Below are 24,040 nucleotides of genomic sequence, written 5' to 3'. Positions count from 1 at the left end.
CCAGACCCGGAGCCGACCCTCGCGGAGGCTGTGACTGGGGTCGCCCTGGAGCCAACCCCGGAGACCGCAGCGATCGCGACGGCTGCCCCCACATCCGCTGTGGCCGGTGAAGACCTGCCCCCGAAGGTGGCCGAAGGCGCCCCTGATGCCCCCGCAGCGGCTATGCCGAGTGCTGAAGATCCCGCGGCGGTGGCGGCGGAGCCAACGGCGGAGGCTCCCGCAGCGTCAGGGCCTTCGAAGGTGGCGTAGTAGGTGTTTTAGGGTTGGGGACTTTTTGGATGCTGTGCTGAATTTTGGTTGCTGCGCAGGTTCAAGATTTTGGGCCTGCGCACGCAACCGCTACTACTGAGTTTTTGGCGGCTTCGACCGCGGAAGGTGGGAATGAATATGGTGGGTCTGTATCTGATTTTTTTGATTTTACTGACTCTGGGAGCTCGGTTGAGTGGACTGAGGAGTCGTCGGAGGAGGACTTGGATTATTTTGCGGCCTTGGACGTGGCTGCGGCGGAGGCTTCGCCACACGCCGCGGACGCGCCAGACGTGCCAGGTCCTAGGACCGGGCGCCGACGACGAAGGGCGGTTGCAAAACGTAGGGTTAGCGCGGAGGAGGGTGCTCGGCTTCGTGTGAGTAGGGCTGGTCGTCAGGAACTGTTGTCTTTGCCGGCCGCTGCGAGTACAGGGGAAAGGGAACTGCGAAGTCTTTTTTGCGGGTGAGGAGCTTAGGATAATGTTATTTAATTATAGAGAGATGGGACTTATTCCTAAGGTTGAGCCGATGTAGAGTGTGGTGCCCTCGCTTGTATATGTGTGGGGGTTTGTACGATGAAGTTGTGCGCCCTCGCGTGCCTGTGCCTGCGAGGGCGTTGTGTGCCCTTGTCTGGTATGGTTGGTTATGCTGTGCTGTTGTGATTATAGTCGTTCTTAGCACGGATGGTTTGATGCTATCGTTTCTGCTTTTGTTGTGCTAGTTCGGCTGCGCCCTTAGGCGGCTTCTGCGCGGAGTCTTTGCGATAGACTTCGGGTTTTTTCGCACTTGTTGTGCTTAGTCCGGCTGCACCCTTAGGCGACTTCTGCGCGGATAGTCTTCGCGATAGACATCGGATTTTTTCGCACTTGTTGTGCTTGGTCCGGCTGCACCCTTAGGCGACTTCTGCGCGGATAGTCTTCGCGATAGACATTGGATTTTGTCGCACTTGTTGTGCTTAGTCCGGCTGCACCCTTAGGCGACTTCTGCGCGGATAGTCTTCGCGATAGACATCGGATTTTGTCGCACTTGTTGTGCTTAGTCCGGCTGCACCCTTAGGCGACTTCTGCGCGGATAGTCTTCGCGATAGACATCGGATTTTTTCGCACTTGTTGTGCTTAGTCCGGCTGCACCCTTAGGCGACTTCTGCACGGATTTGTCGCACGCGAGGGTGGCTAGCGCTTAGCCTCACGGTGACTTCGAATTGGTCGAATGCCGAAGACCATTGTCGCGGTCTTTTTTCGACACATGTTTTTGCGGGGGATTTTTCTCACATATATTACATGGCTCCGCCTCGTTAAAAACCTCACCCCCTGGGAGGAAAAGAGTGCGGGCCGGTACAAGATTGTTTGCAGCGAATTACAAGGGCGAAATCAGCCCTAAATGGGTCAAACAAAAAATTTGCGAAGGTTGTCGATGTTCCAGGAGTGCTCCAGGTCCTCGCCATTTGGCGTTGTGAGCCTGTAAGCGCTGGGGGAAGCTTTTGACTTGACTATGAAGGGGCCCTCCCACTTGGGCTCCAACTTGCCCTTGGACTCCGTCCGAGCTGTTCGGACGAGTACGAGGTCCCCCTCGCTGAACTCCCTCGGGATGACTGCGCGGTCGCGCCATGCTTTGGTCTGGGCTTGGTATTTGCTTAGGGCCTGTAGGGCGAAGACCCGGTCTCCGTCAATGAGATCTTTTGAAGTTGGCTCGTCCACGTCGGGGACGGCTGACGGAACTGTACGCGGGGACCCATGCTTTATTTCTTGCGGGGTCATCGCCTCCGATCCGTATAGAAGGCGGAAAGGAGTGAACCCGGTCGCCCTGCACTCAGTTGTGTTTAGCGCCCAGACTGCCTCCGGTAATAAATCGGTCCATCTGCCTTTTTTTTCATCGAGGAGCATCTTTTTGACAGCTGTGAATATTTTCCCATTGGCACGCTCCACGACCCCGTTGGACTGCGGATGATAGACCGAAGCGAAGGCAAGCTTGGTGCCGATGGAGAAACAAAAATCCTTGAAATCTTGGCTGTCGAACTGCTTGCCGTTGTCAACTGTTAGCTCGGACGGTACTCCGAAGCGGCAAACGATGTTCTGCCAGAAGAATTTTTGGGCAGTCTTTGATGTGATTGTGGAAACAGCCCTCGCTTCAATCCATTTGGTGAAGTATTCGATGGCTACGAAGGCGAACTTAAGGTTCCCCTGAGCGGTGGGCAGGGGCCCGACGATGTCCAGGCCCCAGCGCTGGAGAGGCCATGTATGGGCAATCAGCTTTGTATATTGCGAGGGGTTGCCTGACCGAGGAGAGAACTTCTGGCAGGCTTCGCAGGACCTTGTGACCCGATTTGCGGCGCAGATCATTGCGGGCCAGTAAAACCCTTGTCGGATCACCTTGGCAGCCAGGGCCCTTGGCCCTGCGTGCGAGCCGCACGTGCCACTGTGGACTTCGCGTAGGATCTGCATGCCTTCGGTTTTGGTGACGCATTTAAGCATTGGCTGACTGACCCCTTTCTTGTATAATTGGCCCTCAATCAGTGCGAAGTCCCGGCTTCGATGTCTGAGGCGCTTTGCCTCACTGACGTCAGTTGGATGATAGTACCCCTGTAGGAACAGGGTTATCGGTGCCCGCCAGTCTTCGGTCATGATTAGGTTGACTATACGGTGGCCCTCGCTATCATTAGTTATTTGGAGCCCTTCGGGGCTCCGGACGGCGGGCGTGCCGATGGTGTGAAAGAACACATCGGAGGGCAAGGGCTCGCCCCTGGCGGCAGCCTTGGCCAATGCGTCGGCCTCCTCGTTCTTGGCCCTATCCACATGCTGTAGGGTGAATCCCTTGAACTGTCTCTCGAGACTTCGGATAGCCGCGAGGTATTGCATGAGCGCGGGGTCCTTTGCTGCATAGTCTTTCTCGATCTGGCCGGCAACTATCTTGGAGTCTGTCTTGATGATACATGTGGTGACTCCGAGGGCCCTTAGCTTGCGGAGGCCGAGGATAACCGCTTCATACTCTGCGATGTTGTTTGTGCATCTGTCGGACTCCAGAGCGAAGCTGAGGCGTGCTGCATATCTGTGTTTGACTCCGGTTGGTGAGGTGACGATTGCAGCGACGCCTGCCCCCGCATGGCACCATGCGCCGTCGCAATGGATGGTCCAGACTTTTTCTGTGGACGGGTCCGGCTGTGCTATTGGCCCAGTCCAGTCGACGACGAAGTCTGCCAGGACTTGTGACTTGATGGCTGTCCTGGGCTCGAAGCTGATGTGGTAGCCGGAGAGTTCGGCTGCCCACTTGGCAATCCTCACCGATGCCTCCAGGTTTCTGAATAGTTCGCCGAGCCCTCTGTCAGAGGTGACTCGGACCTTGAATGCTTCAAAGTAATGGCGTGGTTTGCGCGAGGACATGACAACTGCGTAGGCGATCTTCTCCAGCTCTGTCATGTTGCATTTGGATGGTGTCAGGACTTCGGAGACATAGTAAATAGGGCACTGTCTGACTGTGCCTTCAACAGTCTGCTCCTGCACTAGTGCCGCGCTGACCGCGTGCGGCGAAGCCGCGACATAGAGCAATAGGGGGAGCGAGGAGTCGGGGCTTGTGAGGATGGCCAGCTCCGATAAGTACTGTTTTAATGAGGCGAAGGCCGCTGCTTGCTCCGGCCCCCAAGCGAAGTCTTTCGCACCGCGAAGTGTTTTGAGGAAGGGGAGACTTCGCTCGGCGGACCTGGAGATGAATCTGTTGAGAGCGGCCAATCTGCCTGTCAGACGCTGGACGTCCCTGACGGACTGCGGAGGCGACATGTCGACGATGGCCTGGATCTTGGTTGGGTTGGCCTCGATGCCGCGGTGTGACACCAGGTAACCCAATATCTTGCCCTGGCGAACACCGAAGACACACTTTTCCGGGTTCAGGCGGAGTCGTGCATCTCGCATGTTCGCGAATGTCTCGGCGAGGTCGGCGAGGTGGTCCTCCTTATTCTTGCTGGCGACGACGATGTCGTCCACATATGTAAATATGTTTCTACCGACCTGCCCTTCGAGTACTGTTCTGGTGAGTCTGGAGAAAGTGGACCCCGCATTCTTGAGTCCCTCCGGCATCCTGATGAAGCAATAAGTGCCGAAGGGTGTTATAAAGCTGGTGCTAGCCTTGTCTTCCTCCTTCATGTATATCTGGTGATAGCCGGAGAAGCAGTCGAGGAGTGACATGACCTCGCATCCGGCCGCGCTATCGACTATTTTGTCGATCCGCGGCAACGGGAAATTATCCTTCGGGCAGGCCTTATTGAGACTGGTGAAGTCTATGCACATTCGCCATTTCCCGCTTTTTTTCTGCACCATTACGACATTGGAGAGCCACGTGGGGTAAGCCACTGGCTCGATGAATTTAGCTTCTAGGAGGCGGTGCACTTCCGCCTTGGCGGCCTCTGTCTTTTCGTCGGACATTTTGCGGAGCCTTTGCTTTTTTGGTCGCACCGAAGGGTCAATTCCCAAGCTGTGCTTAATTATGGATCGGCTGACTCCGACCAGGTCTAGGGCGGACCAGGCGAAGACATCTTTATTCTTGGCCAGGCAGCAGCGAAGCTTCTCTTCTTCATGTGACGTAAGGTCTTCGCTGATAGTGACTATCTGCTTGGGCGTGGCCTGATCAAGGGGAACAGTCTTGGTTCCGTCTTGGCTCTGCAACTGTGCCTTCTCGTGCTGCTTGTCGGTTGGGCTGGCGGGCGCGGGGACCTCGCGCTGGGTCGTGAGACAGTGTACGTTCCTCTGACCAGGCACAAAGTCCCGCTCTATGTTGCGCGTCGTCTGCTGGTTGCCGTAGATCGTGATAGCGCCTAGCGGACCTGGTATCTTCATACATAGGTACAGTCCGTGGATGGCAGCTTCGAACTTATTGATGGAGCCCCGGCCCATGATGGCGTTGTACGGATATACCATGTCGACAATGTCGAAGGTTACTTGCTCACTTCGGGCATTGGGTGCTACACCGAAGGAGAGGGGAAGCTCTATTTTGCCAACGGGAAAGGTGCCCTTGCCGCCGAAGCCATACAACGGATTGTCCGAAGGCTTGAGCAGACTGTGGCTTATACCCATGCGGTCGAAGGCGTGGAGGAAGATGATGTCCGCCTGGCTGCCGTTGTCGACTAGGACTTTGTGTAGGTCCCAGCCTGCCACGCTGCAATTGATGACCATAGCGTCGATGTGGGGGGCGCTGCGCAGGTCGACGTCTCGTGCATCGAAGGTTAGCGGTATGTGGGACCACTTCGTCTGCACGACTGGGCCGGTGACCGCGACATGGTTGATGCTGCGGTAGTGGTCCCGCTTCTGCCGCTTGGTGTCGAAGTCAGTGCTGGACCCCCCTGTTATCATGTGAATGACTCCGCGATATGGTTGATCGGCGAAGTCTTCCTGCTTTGGGGCATGGGGGATGTTTTGGTGTTGCTGGTGTGGTGGTGGGGATGGAGGAGGTACGATTTGTACTTCCTGATGGTGTTGGTAAGCGTGGTGCGGTGGATGCGGAGCGGGAGCGTGGATATATGGTGGGGGGGGGGGTGGCTGGTAATTATGCGCGACAATTCTGGGATTGTCGGCTGGCTGCGCCCGCGCCATTCTGTCTCTGGTGGCCTTCGTTTCGGGGCAGTCTTTGGTTTGGTGGGCGCAGTCTTCGCCGTGGAAAAGGCAGTAGAACCGGCGTGGCGGCTGCGCGCGCCCTCGGCCCCTGCCACGAGTTCCGTTTCCGCGGCCTTGGGGGGGATATTCCTGGCGACGAGGGGGGTCAGCAGCAGGCTGCTGGTTTGCGATGTTGTGCACTTGCTGTTGACTGCGGCCATCTCGGCCGGAGTCTGGTTGCGGAGTCCTCGTCCATGTGCGGCTGGACTGTGGGGCATCTTTGGGCTTCCGCTGTGACTCAACTTTGCGCTGGTGGAGCTCTTCGGATTTGGCATATTTTTCAAAGAGCTGATATAGCTCCTGAAGGTTCTTGGGTGGATCTCTGATACAGTGGTTGTAGAGGACGCCGGCCCGAAGGCCACTGATGGCGTAGTGGATAGCGATCTGATCATCGACGGAGGGCAGCTGTGACTTGAGCGTTAAGAATTTACGGTAATACTCCCGCAGAGTCTCCTTTTCCAGCTGTTTGCAAAGCGAGAGCTCGGCCAAAGCGTCGGTGTCTGGGCGGTACCCTTGGAAGTTGAGAAGGAACTTGTCCCTGAGACTTCTCCACGAATCAATGGACAGCGGAGGCAATCTGGTGAACCAGGTGAGTGCTGGGCCCTCTAGGGCGATGATGAAAAACTTCGCCATTGTGGCGTCGTCCCCTCCGGCGGATGCAACGGCGACTTGATAACTCATTATGTATTGCGCCGGATCGGTGCTGCCGTTGTACTTGGGATATGCCCCTGCTCGGAAGTTAGCTGGCCAAGGCGTCACTTGCAGGTGTGGCGCCAGGGGACTTCGCTCGTCGAGGTAGTTGACCCCTTGGAATGGCGCGCCGTGCTGGAAGGCGTAGTCATGTTGGGGGAAACGCGGGTTCTCCGGCTGCGCCCGGTGTTGCAGGGGTGGGCCATGCTGCAGGCCGAGGTGGCCTTCGCGCGTGTCCTCCGGTTGCGCGCGCTGCTGGAGGGGTGGCTCTTGCTGTAGACCGAGGTGGCCTTCGCGCTGCATCAGCGCGATCTCGCGCTCGAGGTCTTGGGCCTTCTGCTCCTCGTCGCGTATCATCTGCCGCACCTTGGCTAGTGCGGACACACGTTGGCGCTTGGCTTCCAGTATCTCTTTCTGCCTCTAGAGGTTGCGGTTCTTGAGGCGCAGGGCGCGCAGCTGTAACTGTTCTTCTGTTGAGACGCCGAGGACCTCGCCGTCCTCGGTGAGATCCGCGCCCTCCACTAGGGCGAAGCCTGGGGGCGGCTGCGATTGTCCTTCGGGCCCGCAGGTGCGGAAGGTGTCGTCTTCGCAGGTGCGGGGAATGTTGTCTTCAGTGGGCTCTTGGTGGGTGGATTGGGTGAGGGCGAGGGCCTTGCCCTTTCTTGCGGCCAGCAGTGCTGCCTTCGCAGCCTCGTCAGCCTTCGGGTTAGCTCTCTTGGGTGCCATCGCGGGTGGTCTTGTCGTGGCACGAACGGTGGGCGCCAAATGTTGGAACTTGCTCTCAGCAGCAAGGAAGCCAACAAGGGTGAACGGTGGTGACAACAGGGTTACGCGCACGGGGGCAATAACTCTGTTGTTCTAGCCTCTCACGGGCACTGTGCGGGGGTATTTATAGGTAGCTGAGTGCCCAGCGCCTTGTGTTAAGGACGCATGTGCCCTCAGACACCTAGTTTATCCCCAGAATATTCCCATAAAGCAGGGTTACAAGCTGTAATTACAAGAATGCCTTTACAAACTAGGCCCGTAACACAAAGGCGGCCACGCGGGGCCCGTTACAATGGGCCAGATCACACGTGGGCCTTAGAGTAGGACGAGGCCGTGCTGCGGGGAGACGTCACTGCTGGCCTTCGTCTGGTGCTGAATGAAGCGAAGGGTGTCCCTGCCCGTTTTGTCTTCGTCAAACCAGCGACTGTAGCGAAAGGCGACGAGCGAAGGGTGGCGTCTTTGCCTTCGCCCCAACAGCAACCTAGGCCAAATCGCCACGCCAACCGACCAAATCGCAGGGGCATTTAATGCAAAGGTGGCCTGACACCTTTATCCTCACGCACGCCCTCCAGTCGACAGAGCCGAAGTGACCGCAGTCACTTCGCCGCTCCACTGACCAGTCTAACAAGAGGACAGCGCCGCCTGCGCCGCACCGACTGCTGAGCCACTCGACAGAGTGAGGCTGACAGCAGCCAAGTCCGGCCCTAGGCGCCATGGGAAACTCCGCTCCGCCCGACCCCAGGGCTCGGACTTGGGCTCAGCCCCGGAAGACGACGAACTCCGCTCCGCCCGACCCCAGGGCTCAGACTTTGGCTCAGCCCCGGAAGACAGCGAACTCCGCTCCGCCCGACCCCAAGGCTCGGACTCGGGCTCAGCCCCGGAAGACGGCGAACTCCGCTCCGCCCGACCCCAGGGCTCGGACTTGGGCTCAGCCCCGGAAGACGACGAACTCCGCCTCGCCCGACCCCAGGGCTCGGACTCGGGCTCAGCCCCGAAGGACGATGAACTCCGCTTCGCTCGACCCCAGGGCTCGGACTCAGCCCTAGCATCCGCCGACGGTCTCCGCCTCGTCCGACCCGGGGGCTCGGACTCGACCTCGACCTTGGAAGACAGACTCGACCTCGACCTCGGAGGAGCCTCCACCTCGCCCAACCTAGGGCACGGACCGACCACATCAGCAGGAGGCGCCATCATTACCCTACCCCAAGCTGACTCAGGCTACGGGGAACAAGACCGGCGTCCCATCTGGCTCGCTCCGCCAGACAAGTAATGATGGCGCCCCGCACGCTCTATGACGACGGCGGCTCTCAGCCCCCTTACGGAAGCAAGAGGACGTCAGCAAGGACTCGACAGCCCCGACAGCTGTCCTTCCGCCAGGCTCCAGCGCTCCTCTGACGGCCACGACACCACACGAACCGGGTGCCAAAACCTCTCCGGCTGCCACGATGGCATGTACTTAGGGAGCTAGCTCTCCTCCGCTAGACACGTTAGCACACTGTTACACCTCTCATTGTACACCTGGATCCTCTCCTTGCGCCTATAAAAGGAAGGACCAGGGCCCTCTTATAGAGGGTTGGCCGCGCGAGGAAGGACAGGACGACGCTCGCGTGAGGCCGCTCACTCCCTCTCGCGTGGACGCTTGTAACCCCTACTGCAAGCGCACCCGACCTGGGCGCGGGACAAACACGAAGGCCGCGGGATTCCACCTCTCACGCCCGTCTCCCTTCGGCTGCCTCCCCCCTTCGCGCTCCGTCTCGCGCCGACCCATCTGGGCTGGGGCACGCGGCGACAATTTACTCGTCGGTCCAGGGACCCCCGGGTTTCGAAACGCCGACAGTTGGCGCGCCAGGTAGGGGCATGCTGCGTGTTGAGGAACAGCTTCCCGTCAAGCTCCAGATGGGCAGTCTCCAGCAACCTTTCCAGCCCGGGACGGTACTCCGTTTCGGGAGTCTTGAGTTCATGTTGAAAGGGAAATGTGCCCTTGGGCCATTTCTAAGTATTTTGGTGATTGAGTGCCAACGCAAGTGCTTTTGTGTTGATCTATGCAATGTGGTGGACAAAGTGCAAATCATGTCAAAAGGTATGTTTCTAGACTTAGTACATTATTTAATGGACTAATGTGTTGTGTCTAAGTGCTAGAAACTTGAAAAATCGAATTGGAAATGAGATGGCTTTGTTCAGCCAAAGTCTGCTCAGTCTGGGAGCACCGGACTGTCCCCTGGTGCACCGGACTATGTTTCATGTCCGGTGCGCCAGGCTGGCTCGAGCGAACTGGCCGCTCTCGAGAATTCACTGGCGACGTACGGCTATAATTCACCGGACTGTCCGGTGTGCACCGGACTGTCCGGTGAGCCAACGGTCGGCCGCGCGATCTGCGCGGGACACGTGGCCGAGCCAACGGCTAGAAGGGGGCACCGGACTGTCCGGTGTGCACCAGACATGTCCGGTGCGCCAACGGCTCTCAGTCTGCCAACGGTCGGCTGTGCCAGTTAAGGAAAGAAATCGGGCACCGGACAGTGTCTGGTGTGCACCGGACTGTCCGGTGCGCCACACGACAGAAGGCAAGGATTGCCTTCCCAGATTGCTCTCAACGGCTCCTAGCTACCTTGGGGCTATAAAAGGGACCCCTAGGCGCATGGAGGAGTACATCAAGCATTCTCAAAGCATTCCTAAGCACTAAGACATCGATTTCGCGCCTTTGATTCTTTGCAATAGCAATTAGAGCTCTAGTTGAGTTGTGAACTCATTGAGTTGTGTTGTGAGCTCTTGTTGCGACTTGTGTGCGTGGCGTTGCTGTGATTTCTTGTCTTGAGTGTGTTGCTTATCCCTCCCTTACTCCGTGCTTCTTTGTGAACTTCAAGTGTAAGGGCGAGAGGCTCCAAAGTGTGGAGATTCCTCGCAAACGGGATATAGTAAAGCAAGCAAAACACCGTGGTATTCAAGTGGGTCTTTGGACCGCTTGAGAGGGGTTGATTGCAACCCTCGTCCGTTGGGACGCCACAACGTGGAGTAGGCAAGCGTTGGTCTTGGTCGAACCACGGGATAAACCACTGTGTCATCTCTGTGATTGTTCTCTTGTGGTTATTGTGTTTTGCTAAGACTTATCTCTAGCCACTTGGTGATTATTGTGCTAACACTTAACCAAGTTTTGTGGCTTAAGTTTTAAGTTTTACACGATCACCTATTCACCCCCCCTCTAGGTGCTCTCAATTGGTATCGGAGCCGTTCTCTTCAAGAAGGGACTAATCGCCCGAAGAGATGGATCCTAAGGGAAAGGGGATGGTGGTCAACAACAACGAGAAGGAGTCTATCTTCAACGAGCCGAAGGATGACAAGCCTACCGACTCGGGCTCGGGCCACAAGCGCAAAGACGGGAAGAAGAAGAAGACAAGGCGCATCAAGGAGATCGTCTACTACGACAGCGACGAATCTTCCTCTTCCCAAAAGGACGACGACGACTATGAGAAAAAGAAAACGGTCAATTCGAACTTTTCTTTTGATTACTCTCGTATTCCTCAAAGTACAAATGCTCATTTATTATCTATTCCACTTGGTAAACCTCCTCATTTTGATGGAGAGGACTACGGATTTTGAAGTCACAAAATGCGTAGTCACTTGTTCTCTCTCCATCCTAGTATATGGGAGATTGTAGAGAGTGGAATGCACTTTGATAGTACGGATAGTCCCATGTTCATTAATGAGCAAATTCATAAAAATGCACAAGCTACTACTGTTCTTCTAGCTTCATTGTGCAGGGATGAATACCACAAAGTGAGCGGCTTGGATAACGCCAAGCAAATTTGGGACACCCTCAAGATCTCTCATGAGGGGAATGACGTCACAATGCTCACCAAGATGGAGTTGGTGGAGGGCGAACTCGAGAGATTCGCGATGATAAGGGGAGAAGAGCCAACCCAAACGTACAACCGGCTCAAGACCCTTGTCAACAAGATAAGAAGCTATGGAAGCACGCGATGGACGGACCACGACGTCGTCCGCCTAATGTTAAGGTCTTTTACTGTCCTTGATCCTCATCTTGTGAACAATATTCGTGAGAATCCTAGGTACACCAAGATGACGCCCGAGGAGATACTTGGAAAGTTCGTGAGCAGGCGAATGATGATCACGGAAGCAAGATACGTGGACGATGCATTGAATGGTCCAATCAATGAGCCTCAACCACTTGCTCTCAAGGCAACAAGAAGCAAGGAGACGCTACCTAGCAAGGTGGCACAAATTGAGGCGACCGGACTTAACGATGAAGAGATGGCTCTCATCATCAAGAGATTCAAGACGACGCTAAAAGGTCGCAAGGGGCAGCCAAGCAAGACCAAGACAAAGGGGAAGCGCTCATGCTTCAAATGTGGTAAGCTTGGTCATTTTATTGCTAACTGTCCCGACAATGATAGTGATCAGGATCAAGGGAACAAGAAGGAGAAGAAGAAGAACTATAAGAAGGCAAAGGGCGAGGCGCATCTAGGCAAGGAGTGGGATTCGGATTGCTCCTCTTCCGACTCCGACAATGAAGGACTCGCCGCCACCGCCTTCAACAAGTCATCCCTCTTCCCCAACGAGCGTCACACATGCCTTATGGCAAGGGAGAAGAAGGTATGTACTCGAAACTCTACTTATGCTTCTTCAAGTGAGGACGAGTCTAGTGATGAGAATGAAATAGATTATTCATGTTTATTTAAGGGCCTAGATAGAACCAAGGTAGATAAAATTAATGAATTGATTGATGCCTTGAATGATAAGAATAGGCTTTTAGAAAAACAAGAGGATTTGTTGTATGAAGAACATGACAAATTTGTAGAAGCACAAAAATCTCATGCTCTAGAAGTTAAAAGAAATGAAATGCTTTCTTGTGAATTATCTTCTTGCCATGAGACAATTTCTAACTTAAGGAACATTAATGATGATTTGAATGCTAAGTTAGAAATAGCTAGTAAATCAACATCTTGTGTAGAAATTGTTGCATCTTGTAATAGGTGTAAGGATTTTGACATTGATGCTTGTAGTGATCACCTAGTTTCAATTTCCAAACTTAATGATGAATTGACTAGTCTTAATGCTCAACTTAAGACTAGCAAGAACGAATTCGATAAGCTAAAATTTGCGAGGGATGCCTACACGATTGGTAGACACCCCTCAATTAAGGATGGACTTGGCTTCAAGAGGGAAGCCAAGAACTTAACAAGCCATAAGGTTCCCATCCGTGCCAAGGAGAAAGGGAAGGCTCCTATGGCGAGTAGTACTAAAAAGAACCATGCTTTTATGTATCATAATAAGAGACATGCTAGAAATGACTATAGAAGTTATGATTCACATGCTTATGATTCACATGCTATGTTTGCTTCTAGTTCTTCTTATATGCATGATAGAGATATGTCTAGGAGATATGTTCATCATGTGCCTAGAAAGAATATTGTTCATGTTTCTAGGAAAGTTATGGATGGTCCTTCTACAATATATCATGCTTTAAATGCTTCCTTTGCTATTTGTAGAAAGAATAGGAAGATAGTTGCTAGGAAATTAGGGGCAAAATGCAAGGGTGATAAAACTTGCATTTGGGTCCCTAAGACAATTATGACTAACCTCGTAGGACCCAACAAGAGTTGGGTACCTAAGTCCCAAGCCTAAATTTGCCTTGCAGGTTTATGCATCCGGGGGTTCAAGCTGGATTATCGACAGCGGATGCACAAACCATATGACGGGGGAGAAGAAGATGTTCACCTCCTACGTCAAGAATAAGGATTCCCAAGATTCAATCATATTTGGTGATGGGAACCAAGGCAAGGTGAAAGGCTTAGGCAAGATTGCAATTTCAAATGAGCACTCTATCTCTAATGTGTTTTTAGTTGAGTCTCTGGGATATAATTTACTATCTGTTAGTCAATTGTGCAATATGGGATATAACTGTCTATTCACTAATATAGATGTGTCTGTCTTTAGAAGATGTGATGGTTCACTAGCTTTTAAGGGTGTACTAGACGGCAAACTTTACTTAGTTGATTTTTGCAAAAGAAGAGGCCGGTCTAGATGCATGCTTAATTGCTAAGACTAGCATGGGCTGGCTGTGGCATCGCCGCTTAGCACATGTGGGGATGAAGAACCTTCACAAGCTTCTAAAGGGAGAACACGTGATAGGATTAACTAATGTGCAATTCGAAAAAGATAGACCTTGTGCAGCTTGTCAGGCAGGTAAACAAGTGGGAGGAGCACATCACAGCAAGAATGTGATGACCACATCAAGACCCCTGGAGCTGCTACATATGGACCTCTTCGGACCCGTCGCCTATCTAAGCATAGGGGGAAGTAAGTATGGTTTAGTTATTGTGGATGACCTTTCCCGCTTCACTTGGGTATTATTTTTGCAGGATAAGTCTGAAACCCAAGGGACCCTCAAGCGCTTCCTAAGGAGAGCTCAAAACGAGTTTGAGCTCAAGGTGAAAAAGATAAGGAGCGACAATGGGTCCGAGTTCAAGAACCTTCAAGTGGAGGAGTACCTTGAGGAGGAAGGGATCAAGCACGAGTTCTCCGCTCCCTACACACCACAGCAAAATGGTGTGGTAGAGAGGAAGAACAGGACGCTAATCGATATGGCGAGGACGATGCTTGGAGAGTTCAAGACCCCCGAGCGCTTTTGGTCGGAAGCCGTGAATACGGCTTGCCACGCCATCAACAGGGTCTACCTTCACCGCCTCCTCAAGAAGACGTCGTATGAGCTTCTAACCGGTAACAAACCCAATGTATCTTACTTTCGTGTATTTGGGAGCAAATGCTACATTCTAGTGAAGAAGGGTAGAAATTCTAAGTTTGCTCCGAAAGCTGTAGAAGGGTTTTTGTTAGGTTATGACACAAATACAAAGGCGTATAGGGTCTTCAACAAATCAGCGGGTTTGGTTGAAGTCTCTAGCGACGTTGTATTTGATGAGACTAATGGCTCTCCAAGAGAGCAAATTGTTGATCTTGATGATGTAGATGAAGAAGATGTTCCGACGGCCGCTATACGAACCATGGCGATTGGTGATGTACGACCACAGGAACAAAAGGAGCAAGATCAACCTTCCTCCTCAACAATGGTGCAACCCCAACTCAAGATGATGAACAGGAGGCGTTTAATCAAGGGGGAGCACAAGATGATCATGTAATGGAGGATGAAGCGCAACCGGTACCTCCAACCCAAGTTCGAGCGATGATTCAAAGGGATCATCCCGTCGACCAGATTTTGGGTGATATTAGCAAGGGAGTAACTACTCGATCTCGATTAGTTAATTTTTGTGAGCATTACTCCTTTGTCTCTTCTATTGAGCCTTTCAGGGTAGAAGAGGCCTTGCTAGATCCGGACTGGGTGTTGGCCATGCAAGAGGAGCTCAACAACTTCAAGAGGAATGAAGTTTGGACGCTGGTGCCTCGTTCTAAGCAAAATGTTGTGGGAACCAAGTGGGTTTTCCGCAACAAACAAGACGAGCACGGAGTGGTGACAAGGAACAAGGCTTGACTTGTGGCAAAAGGTTATGCCCAAGTCGCAGGTTTGGACTTTGAGGAGACTTTTGCTCCTGTGGCTAGGCTAGAGTCCATTCGTATTTTGCTAGCATATGTCGCTCACCATTCTTTCAGGTTGTTCCAAATGGATGTGAAGAGCGCTTTCCTCAACGGGCCAATCAAGGAGGAGGTGTACATAGAGCAACCCCCTGGCTTCGAGGATGAACGGTACCCCGACCATGTGTGTAAGCTCTCTAAGGCGCTCTATGGACTTAAGCAAGCCCCAAGAGCATGGTATGAATGCCTTAGAGACTTTCTAATCGCTAATGCTTTCAAGGTTGGGAAAGCCGATCCAACTCTTTTCACTAAGACTTGTGACGGTGATCTTTTTGTGTGCCAAATTTATGTCGATGACATAATATTTGGTTCTACTAATAAAAAGTCTTGTGAAGAGTTTAGCAGGGTGATGACGCAGAAATTCGAGATGTCGATGATGGGCGAGTTGAACTACTTCCTTGGGTTCCAAGTGAAGCAACTCAAGGACGGCACCTTCATCTCTCAAACGAAGTACACACAAGACTTGCTGAAGCGGTTTGGGATGAAGGACGCCAAGCCCGCAAAGACTCCGATGGGGACCGACGGACACACTGATCTCAACAAAGGAGGTAAGTCCATTGATCAAAAGGCATATCGGTCAATGATAGGGTCATTACTTTACTTATGTGCTAGTAGACCGGATATTATGCTTAGCGTATGCATGTGTGCTAGATTTCAATCCGATCCTAAGGAGTGTCACTTAGTGGCGGTGAAGCGAATTCTTAGATATTTAGTTGCTACGCCTTGCTTCGGGATCTGGTATCCAAAGGGGTCTACCTTTGACTTAATTGGATATTCAGATTCCGACTATGCTGGATGTAAGGTCGATAGGAAGATTACATCGGGGATGTGCCAATTCTTAGGAAGGTTCCTGGTGTCATGGAACTCTAAGAAACAAACTTCCGTTGCCCTATCCACCGCTGAGGCCGAGTATGTTGCCGCAGGACAGTGTTGCGCGCAACTACTTTGGATGAGGCAAACCCTCAGGGACTTTGGCTACAATCTGAGCAAAGTCCCACTCCTATGTGATAATGAGAGTGCTATCCGCATGGCGGAAAATCCTATTGAACACAGCCGCACAAAGCACATTGACATCCGGCATCACTTTTTGAGAGACCACCAGCAAAAGGGGGATATCAAAGTGTTCCATGTTAGCTCCGAGAACCAGCTAGCCGATATCTTTACCAAGCCTCTAGATGAGAAGACCTTTTGCAGGTTGCGTAGTGAGCTAAATGTCTTAGATTCGCGGAACCTGGATTGATTTATAGCATACGTGTGTTTATGCCTTTGATCATGTTCCCTATGCATTTTGTTGCTTAGTTATGGTGCTCAAGTTGTACAAACACTCCCTGGACCTCACCAGTCCGTTGCAAAGTGATACACATTTAGGGGGAGCTGTGCTACAACTTGACCCTTTGAGACTAACCATGTGCTTGAGTTTGCTTGTTTTAGTCTCGAAGGAGTTTGAAAGGGAAAAGGTGGACTTGGACCATGAAAGACTTCCACTGCACTCCGATGAGAGGGTAACTTATTCCAAGTTCATCTCATGTACTCTTATTGCCTTTGCATTCTTATTGAAGATTTTGGTGAGGCAATGGGGTTCTAGGGCCAAGATTAATCCCATTTTGGTGCTTGATGCCAAAGGGGGAGAAAATAAAGGCCAAAGCGATAAATGGATCAGCTACCACTTGAGAGATTTTGAAAATAGTAGAATAGAGCTTTTGGTTTGTCAAAACTCTTTTATTGTCTCTCTTGTCAAAAGTTGGCTTCTTGTGGGGAGAAGTGTTGATTATGGGAAAAAGGGGAGTTTTTGAAATCTTGAATCAATTTCTCTTGGAATGACTCTCTTTATGTCTTAACATGTGTGTTTGACTTAGAGATAGAAATTTGAGTTTGATTTGCAAAAACAAACCAAGTGGTGGCAAAGAATGATCCATATATGTCAAATCTGATTCAAAACAAATTTGAGTTTTATTTGAAGTGATTTTGCACTTGTTCTACTTGCTTTATGTTATGTTGGCATAAATCACCAAAAAGGGGAGATTGAAAGGGAAATGTGCCCTTGGGCCATTTCTAAGTATTTTGGTGATTGAGTGCCAACACAAGTGCTTTTGTGTTGATCTATGCAATGTGGTGGACAAAGTGCAAATAATGTCAAAAGGTATGTTTCTAGACTTAGTACATTATTTAATGGACTAATGTGTTGTGTCTAAGTGCTGGAAACAGGAAAAATCGAATTGGAAATGAGATGGCTTTGTTCAGCCAAAGTCTGCTCAGTCTGGGAGCACCGGACTATCCGGTGGTGCATCAGACAGTGTCCGGTGCGCCAGGCTGGCTCGAGCGAACTGGCCGCTCTCGGGAATTCACCGGCGACGTACGGCTATAATTCACCGGACTGTCCGGTATGCACCGGACTGTCCGGTATGCACCGGACTGTCCGGTGAGCCAACGGTCGGCCGGGCCAACGGTCGGCCGCGCGATCTGCGCGGGACACGTGGCCGAGCCAACGGCTAGAAGGGGGTACCGGACTGTCCGGTGTGCACCATACATGTCTGGTGCGCCAACGGCTCTCAGTCTGCCAACGGTCGGCTGCGCCAGTTAAGGAAAGAAATCGGGCACCGGACAGTGTCCGGTGTGCACCAGACTGTCCGGTGCGCCACGCGACAGAAGGCAAGGATTGCCTTCCCAGATTGCTCTCAACGGCTCCTAGCTGCCTTGGGGCTATAAAAGGGACCCCTAGGCGCATGGAGGAGTACATCAAGCATTCTCAAAGCATTCCTAAGCACTAAGACATCGATTCCGCGCCTTTGATTCTTTGTGATAGCAATTAGAGCTCTAGTTGAGTTGTGAACTCATTGAGTTGTGTTGTGAGCTCTTGTTGCGACTTGTGTGCGTGGCGTTGCTGTGATTTCTTGTCTTGAGTGTGTTGCTTATCCCTCCCTTACTCCGCGCTTCTTTGTGAACTTTAAGTGTAAGGGCGAGAGGCTCCAAAGTGTGGAGATTCCTCGCAAACGGGATATAGTAAAGCAAGCAAAACACCGTGGTATTCAAGTGGGTCTTTGGACCGCTTGAGAGGGGTTGATTGCAACCCTCGTCCGTTGGGACACCACAACGTGGAGTAGGCAAGCGTTGGTCTTGGCCGAACCACGGGATAAACCACTGTGTCATCTCTGTGATTGTTCTCTTGTGGTTATTGTGTTTTGCTAAGACTTCTCTCTAGCCACTTGGTGATTATTGTGCTAACACTTAACCAAGTTTTGTGGCTTAAGTTTTAAGTTTTACAGGATCACCTATTCACCCCCCCCCCTCTAGGTGCTCTCACATGTCCCTCGATGGCAGCTACGACACGATACTCCTTCCCCCGCCACGCGACAGCGACAATGGCGGCCGACAGCCCGCCCGCCGGCGGCGGAATCGACGACGTCTTCCCCGCGTGGTGGAAGTACAACATTCGAGCTCGCCCCGTACCCTCCCCCGCCCGACGGAGGAAGAGGCGGGGCAACCAAGGCCAAGCAGGAGGCGGCACCTCGTCGACTGTCGAGCGAGTCGACGGCGCCCCAACGGGGGGCACGTCGGGCATCGACCTCGCGTCTGAGACGAAGACGAGCGCCGTCTCCCCGCAACACGCCAATCCCAAGCAAACGGACGACGCCAGCACGCTCGCGAAGGACTTGCTGGGCATCACCCTCGTACCCGAGACGGCGGTGCAGTCTGCTCCGGACGTGACTTCGTCACCGCCCGTCGACCAAGAGGTACCAACCGATTTCCATCTCACGCCTTTTGGATTCAGCCTCGACCCACCAAGCGACTTCGCTTTGGTGGACGCCCTCGTAGAGGCGAGTCCAAACCCTCTGGGGTATCGTATGCGGTCACCCTAGGACCGGCTGACGGACGTCTCGACCTACGGGCCCTCGGGGTCCGAGGAAGATGACGAGCCCGACTTCTGTTGGGATTTCTCCGGACTTGGCAACCCCAGTGCCATGCAGGACTTTATGACCGCGTGCGACTACTGCCTTTCCGACTGTTCTGACGATAGCCGTAGCCTCGGCGACGAGGACTGCGGCCCAAGTCGTGAATGTTTCCACGTCGATCTAGGGGGTCCCTCCGAAGGCAACCATCTTGGTATGCCGGAGAACGGTGATCTCCCTAGGCCTGTGCCTCACGTTGACATCCTACGGGAGCTAGCTGTGGTCCCCGTTCCGGCGGGGGGTCATGACCCACAGCTCGAGCAAATCCGCGAGATGCAGGCCAGACTCGACGAGGGAGCAGGAACAGTTGAGCCGATCCGCCGGGACATCGGGCAGGAGTGGGCGGGCCAACCTCCGGCCGGAGAAGTGCGTCATCTACCCTAGGGTATCCAGCACCGCATCGCCGACGATGTCAGGGTAAGGCCGCCACCCACCTTCAGCGGAGTCGGCCAGAACCTGCTGCAGCGGCAATGCTTCTCCGCGCGATGCCGGAACCGTCAACCACCGAGGGGCGGCATATCCAGGGAGAGCTCAAGAATCTCCTGGAGGACGCCGCGGTCCGACGGGCCGAAAGCTCCGCCTCCCGAAGGCAGGGGTACCCCTTGGAGCATCGCGCCGCGACTTCTCGATTCATGCGGGAAGCCTCGGTCCATACCGGGCGCACACGCAACACAGCGCCTGCGGCCCCGGGTCGCCCCGGCAACGAGCACCATCACCGCAACCGTCGGGCCCACCTCGACGAGAGGGTGCGCCGAGGTTATCACCCCAGGCGCGGGGGACGCTACGACAGCGGGGAGGATCAGAGTCCCTCGCCCAAACCACCCGGTCCGCAGGCTTTTAGCCGCGCCATACGACGGGCGCCGTTCCCGACCCGGTTCCGAACCCCGACTACTATCACAAAGTACTCGGGGGAGACGAGACCGGAACTGTGGCTCGCAAACTACCGGCTGGCTTGCCAACTGGGTGGAACGGACGATGACAACCTCATCATCTGCAACCTCCCCCTGTTCCTCTCCGACACCGCTCGCGCCTGGTTGGAGCACCTGCCTCCGGGGCAGATCTCCAACTGGGACGACCTGGTCCAAGCCTTCGCCGGCAATTTCTAGGGCACGTACGTGCGCCCTGGGAACTCCTGGGATCTCCGAAGCTGCCGACAGCAGCCGGGAGAGTCTCTCCGGGACTACATCCGACGATTCTCGAAGCAGCGCACCGAGCTGCCCAACATCACCGATTCAGATGTCATCGCCGCGTTCCTCGCCGGCACCACCTGCCGCGACCTGGTGAGCAAGCTGGGTCACAAGACCCCCACCAGGGCGAGCGAGCTGATGGACATCGCCACCAAGTTCGCCTCTGGCCAGGAGGCGGTTGAGGCCATCTTCCGGAAGGACAAGCAGTCCCAGGGCCGCCCACCGGAAGATGTCCCCGAGGCGTCAACTCAGCGCGGCGCCAAGAAGAAAGGCAAGAAGAAGTCGCAAGCGAAGCGCGACGCCGCCGACGTGGACCTTGTCGCCGCCGCCGAGTACAAGAACCCTCGGAAACCCCCCCGGAGGTGCCAACCTCTTCGACAAGATGCTCAAGGAGTCGTGCCCCTATCATCAGGGGCCAGTCAAGCACACCCTCGAGGAGTGCGCCATGCTTCGGCGCCACTTTCACAAGGTCGGGCCACCCGCGGAGGGTGGCAGGGCTCGCTACGACGATAAGAAGGAAGATCACCAGGCAGGAGAGTTCCCCGAGGTCCGCGACTGCTTCATGATCTACGATGGGCAAGCGGCGAACGCCTCGGCTCCGCAAGCAAGAGCGTCGGGAGGTCTGTTCGGTAAAGGTGGCGGCGCCAGTCTACCTAGACTGGTCCGACAAGCCCATCACCTTCGACCAAGCTGACCACCCCGACCGCGTGCCGAGCCCGGGAACATACCCGCTCGTTGTCAACCCCGTCATCGGCGACGTCAGGCTCACCAAGGTCCTCATGGACGGAGGCAGCAACCTCAACATCATCTACGCCGAGACCCTCGGGCTCCTGCGTGTTGATCTGTCCTCGGTCCGGGCAGGCGCTGCGCCTTTCCACGGGATCATCCCCGGGAAGCGCGTCCAGCCCCTCGGACAACTCGATCTTCCTGTCTGCTTTGGGACGCCCTCCAACTTCCAAAGGGAGACCCTCACGTTCGAGGTGGTCGGGTTCCAAGGAACCTACCACGCGGTACTGGGGAGGCCATGCTGCGCGAAGTTCATGGCCGTCCCCAACTACACCTACCTCAAGCTCAAGATGCCGGGCCCCAACGGGGTCATCACCGTCGGCCCCACGTACCAACACGCGTACGAATGCGACGTGGAATGCGTGGAGTACGCCGAGGCCCTCGCCGAGTCTGAGGCCCTCATCGCCGACCTGGAGAACCTCTCCAAAGAGGTGCCAGATGTGAAGCGTCATGCCGACAACTTCGAGCCAGCGGAGACGGTTAAATCCGTCCCTCTCGACCCCAACAGCCACGCCTCCAAGCAGATACGAATCGGCTCCGAGCTCGATCCCAAATAGGAAGCAGTGCTCATCGACTTTCTCCATGCAAACGCCGACGTTTTCGCGTGGAGTCCCTCGGACATGCCCGGCATACCGAGGGATGTCGCCGAGCACTCGCTGGATATCCGAGCTAGGACCCGACCCGTGAAGCAGCCTCTGCGCCGATTCGACGAAGAAAAGCGCAGAGCCATAGGCGAGGAGATCCACAAGCTAATGGCGGCAGGGTTCATCAAAGAGGTATTCCATCCCGAATGGCTTGCCAACCCCGTGCTTGTGAGAAAGAAAGGAGGGAAATGGCGGATGTGTGCAGACTACACTAGTCTAAACAAAGCATGTCCAAAAGTTCCCTACCCTCTGCCTCGCATTGATCAAATCGTGGATTCCACTGCTGGGTGCGAAACCCTGTCTTTCCTCGATGCCTACTCAGGGTATCACCAGATCAGGATGAAAGAGTCCGACCAGCTCGCGACCTCTTTCATCACACCCTTCGGCATGTACTGCTATGTTACCATGCCGTTCGGCTTGAGGAATGCGGGTGCAACGTACCAACGGTGCATGAACCACGTGCTCGGCGAACACATTGGCCGAATGGTCGAGGCCTACGTCGATGACATCGTAGTCAAGATAAGGAAAGCCTCCGACCTCCTTTCCGACCTTGAAGTGACATTCCGATGTCTCAAGGCAAAAGGCGTGAAGCTCAATCCCGAAAAGTGTGTCTTCGGGGTTCCTCGAGGCATGCTCTTGGGGTTCATCGTCTCTGAGCGGGGCATCAAGGCCAACCCGGAGAAGATCCCAGCCATCACCAGCATGGGGCCCATCAAGGACTTGAAAGGCGTACAGAGAGTCATGGGATGCCTTGCGGCTCTGAGCCGCTTCATCTCGCGCCTCGGTGAAAGAGGCCTGCCTCTGTACCGCCTCTTAAGGAAGGCCGAGTGCTTCACTTGGACCCTTGAGGCCGAGGAAGCCCTCGGGAACCTGAAGGCGCTCCTTACAAACGCGCCCATCTTGGTGCCCCCCGCTGCCGGAGAAGCCCTCTTGATCTACGTCGCCGCGACCACTCAGGTGGTTAGCGCCGCGATTGTGGTTGAGAGACGAGAAGAGGGGCATGCATTGCCCGTCCAGAGGCCAGTCTACTTCATCAGCGAGGTACTGTCCGAGACCAAGATCCGCTACCCACAAATTCAGAAGTTGTTGTACGCGGTGATCCTGACGCGGTGGAAGTTGCGGCACTACTTCGAGTCTCATCCGGTAACTGTGGTGTCATCCTTCCCCCTGGGGGAGATCATCCACTGCCGAGAGGCCTCGGGTAGAATTGCAAAGTGGGCGGTGGAAATCATGGGCGAGACGATCTCGTTCGCCCCTCGGAAGGCCATCAAGTCCCAGGTCTTGGCGGACTTCGTGGCTGAATGGGTCGACACCCAGCTCCCAACAGCTCCGATCCAACCGGAACTCTGGACCATGTTCTTCGACGGGTCGCTGATGAAGATAGGAGCGGGAGGCCTGCTCTTCATCTCGCCCCTTGGGAAGCACCTGCGCTACGTGCTACGCCTCCATTTCCCGGCGTCCAACAATGTGGCTGAGTACGAGGCTCTGGTCAATGGGTTACGCATCGCCATCGAGCTAGGGGTCCGATGCCTCGACGCTCGCGGTGACTCGCAGCTCGTCATCGACCAAGTCATGAAGAACTCCCACTGCCGCGACCCGAAGATGGAAGCCTACTGCGATGAGGTTCGGCGCCTGGAAGACAAGTTCTACGGGCTCGAACTCAACCACATCGCCCGACGCTACAACGAGACTGCGGACGAGCTGGCTAAAATAGCCTCGGGGCGAACAACGGTTCCCCCGGTCGTCTTCTCCCAAGACCTGCACCGACCCTCCGTCAAGATCGACGACACGCCCGAGCCCGAGGCACCCTCGGCTCAACCCGAGGCACCCTCGGCCCCCGAGGGTGAGGCACTGCGCGTCGAGGAGGAGCGAAGCGGGGTCACGCCTGATCGAAACTGGCAGACCCCGTACCTGCAATATCTCCACCGAGGAGAGCTACCCCTCGACCAAGCCGAAGCTCGGCGGTTGGCGCGGTGCGCCAAGTCGTTCGTCTTGCTGGGAGACGGGAAGGAGCTCTACCACCACAGCCCCTCAGGCATCCTCCAGCGATGCATTTCCATCGCCGAAGGCCAGGAGCTCCTACAAGAGATACACTCGGGGGCTTGCGGTCATCACGCAGCACCTCGAGCCCTTGTTGGAAACGCCTTCCGACAAGGTTTCTACTGGCCGACGGCGGTGGTCGACGCCACTAGAATTGTCCGCACCTGCGAAGGGTGTCAGTTCTACGCAAGGCAGACCCACCTGCCCGCTCAGGCCCTGCAGACGATACCCATCACCTGGCCTTTTGCTGTGTGGGGTCTGGACCTCGTTGGCCCCTTGCAGAAGGCACCCGGGGGCTACGCGCACCTATTGGTCGCCATCGACAAATTCTCCAAGTGGATCGAGGTCCGACCCCTAAACAGTATCAGGTCCGAACAGGCGGTGGCATTCTTCACCAACATCATCCATCGCTTTGGGGTCCCGAACTCCATCATCACCGACAACGGCACCCAGTTCACCGGCAGGAAGTTCCTGGACTTCTGCGAGGATCACCACAT

Source organism: Zea mays, chromosome 9, assembly GCF_902167145.1.
Source record: "Zea mays cultivar B73 chromosome 9, Zm-B73-REFERENCE-NAM-5.0, whole genome shotgun sequence".
NCBI lineage: Eukaryota > Viridiplantae > Streptophyta > Magnoliopsida > Poales > Poaceae > Zea > Zea mays.
This window is presented reverse-complemented; position numbering follows the sequence as displayed.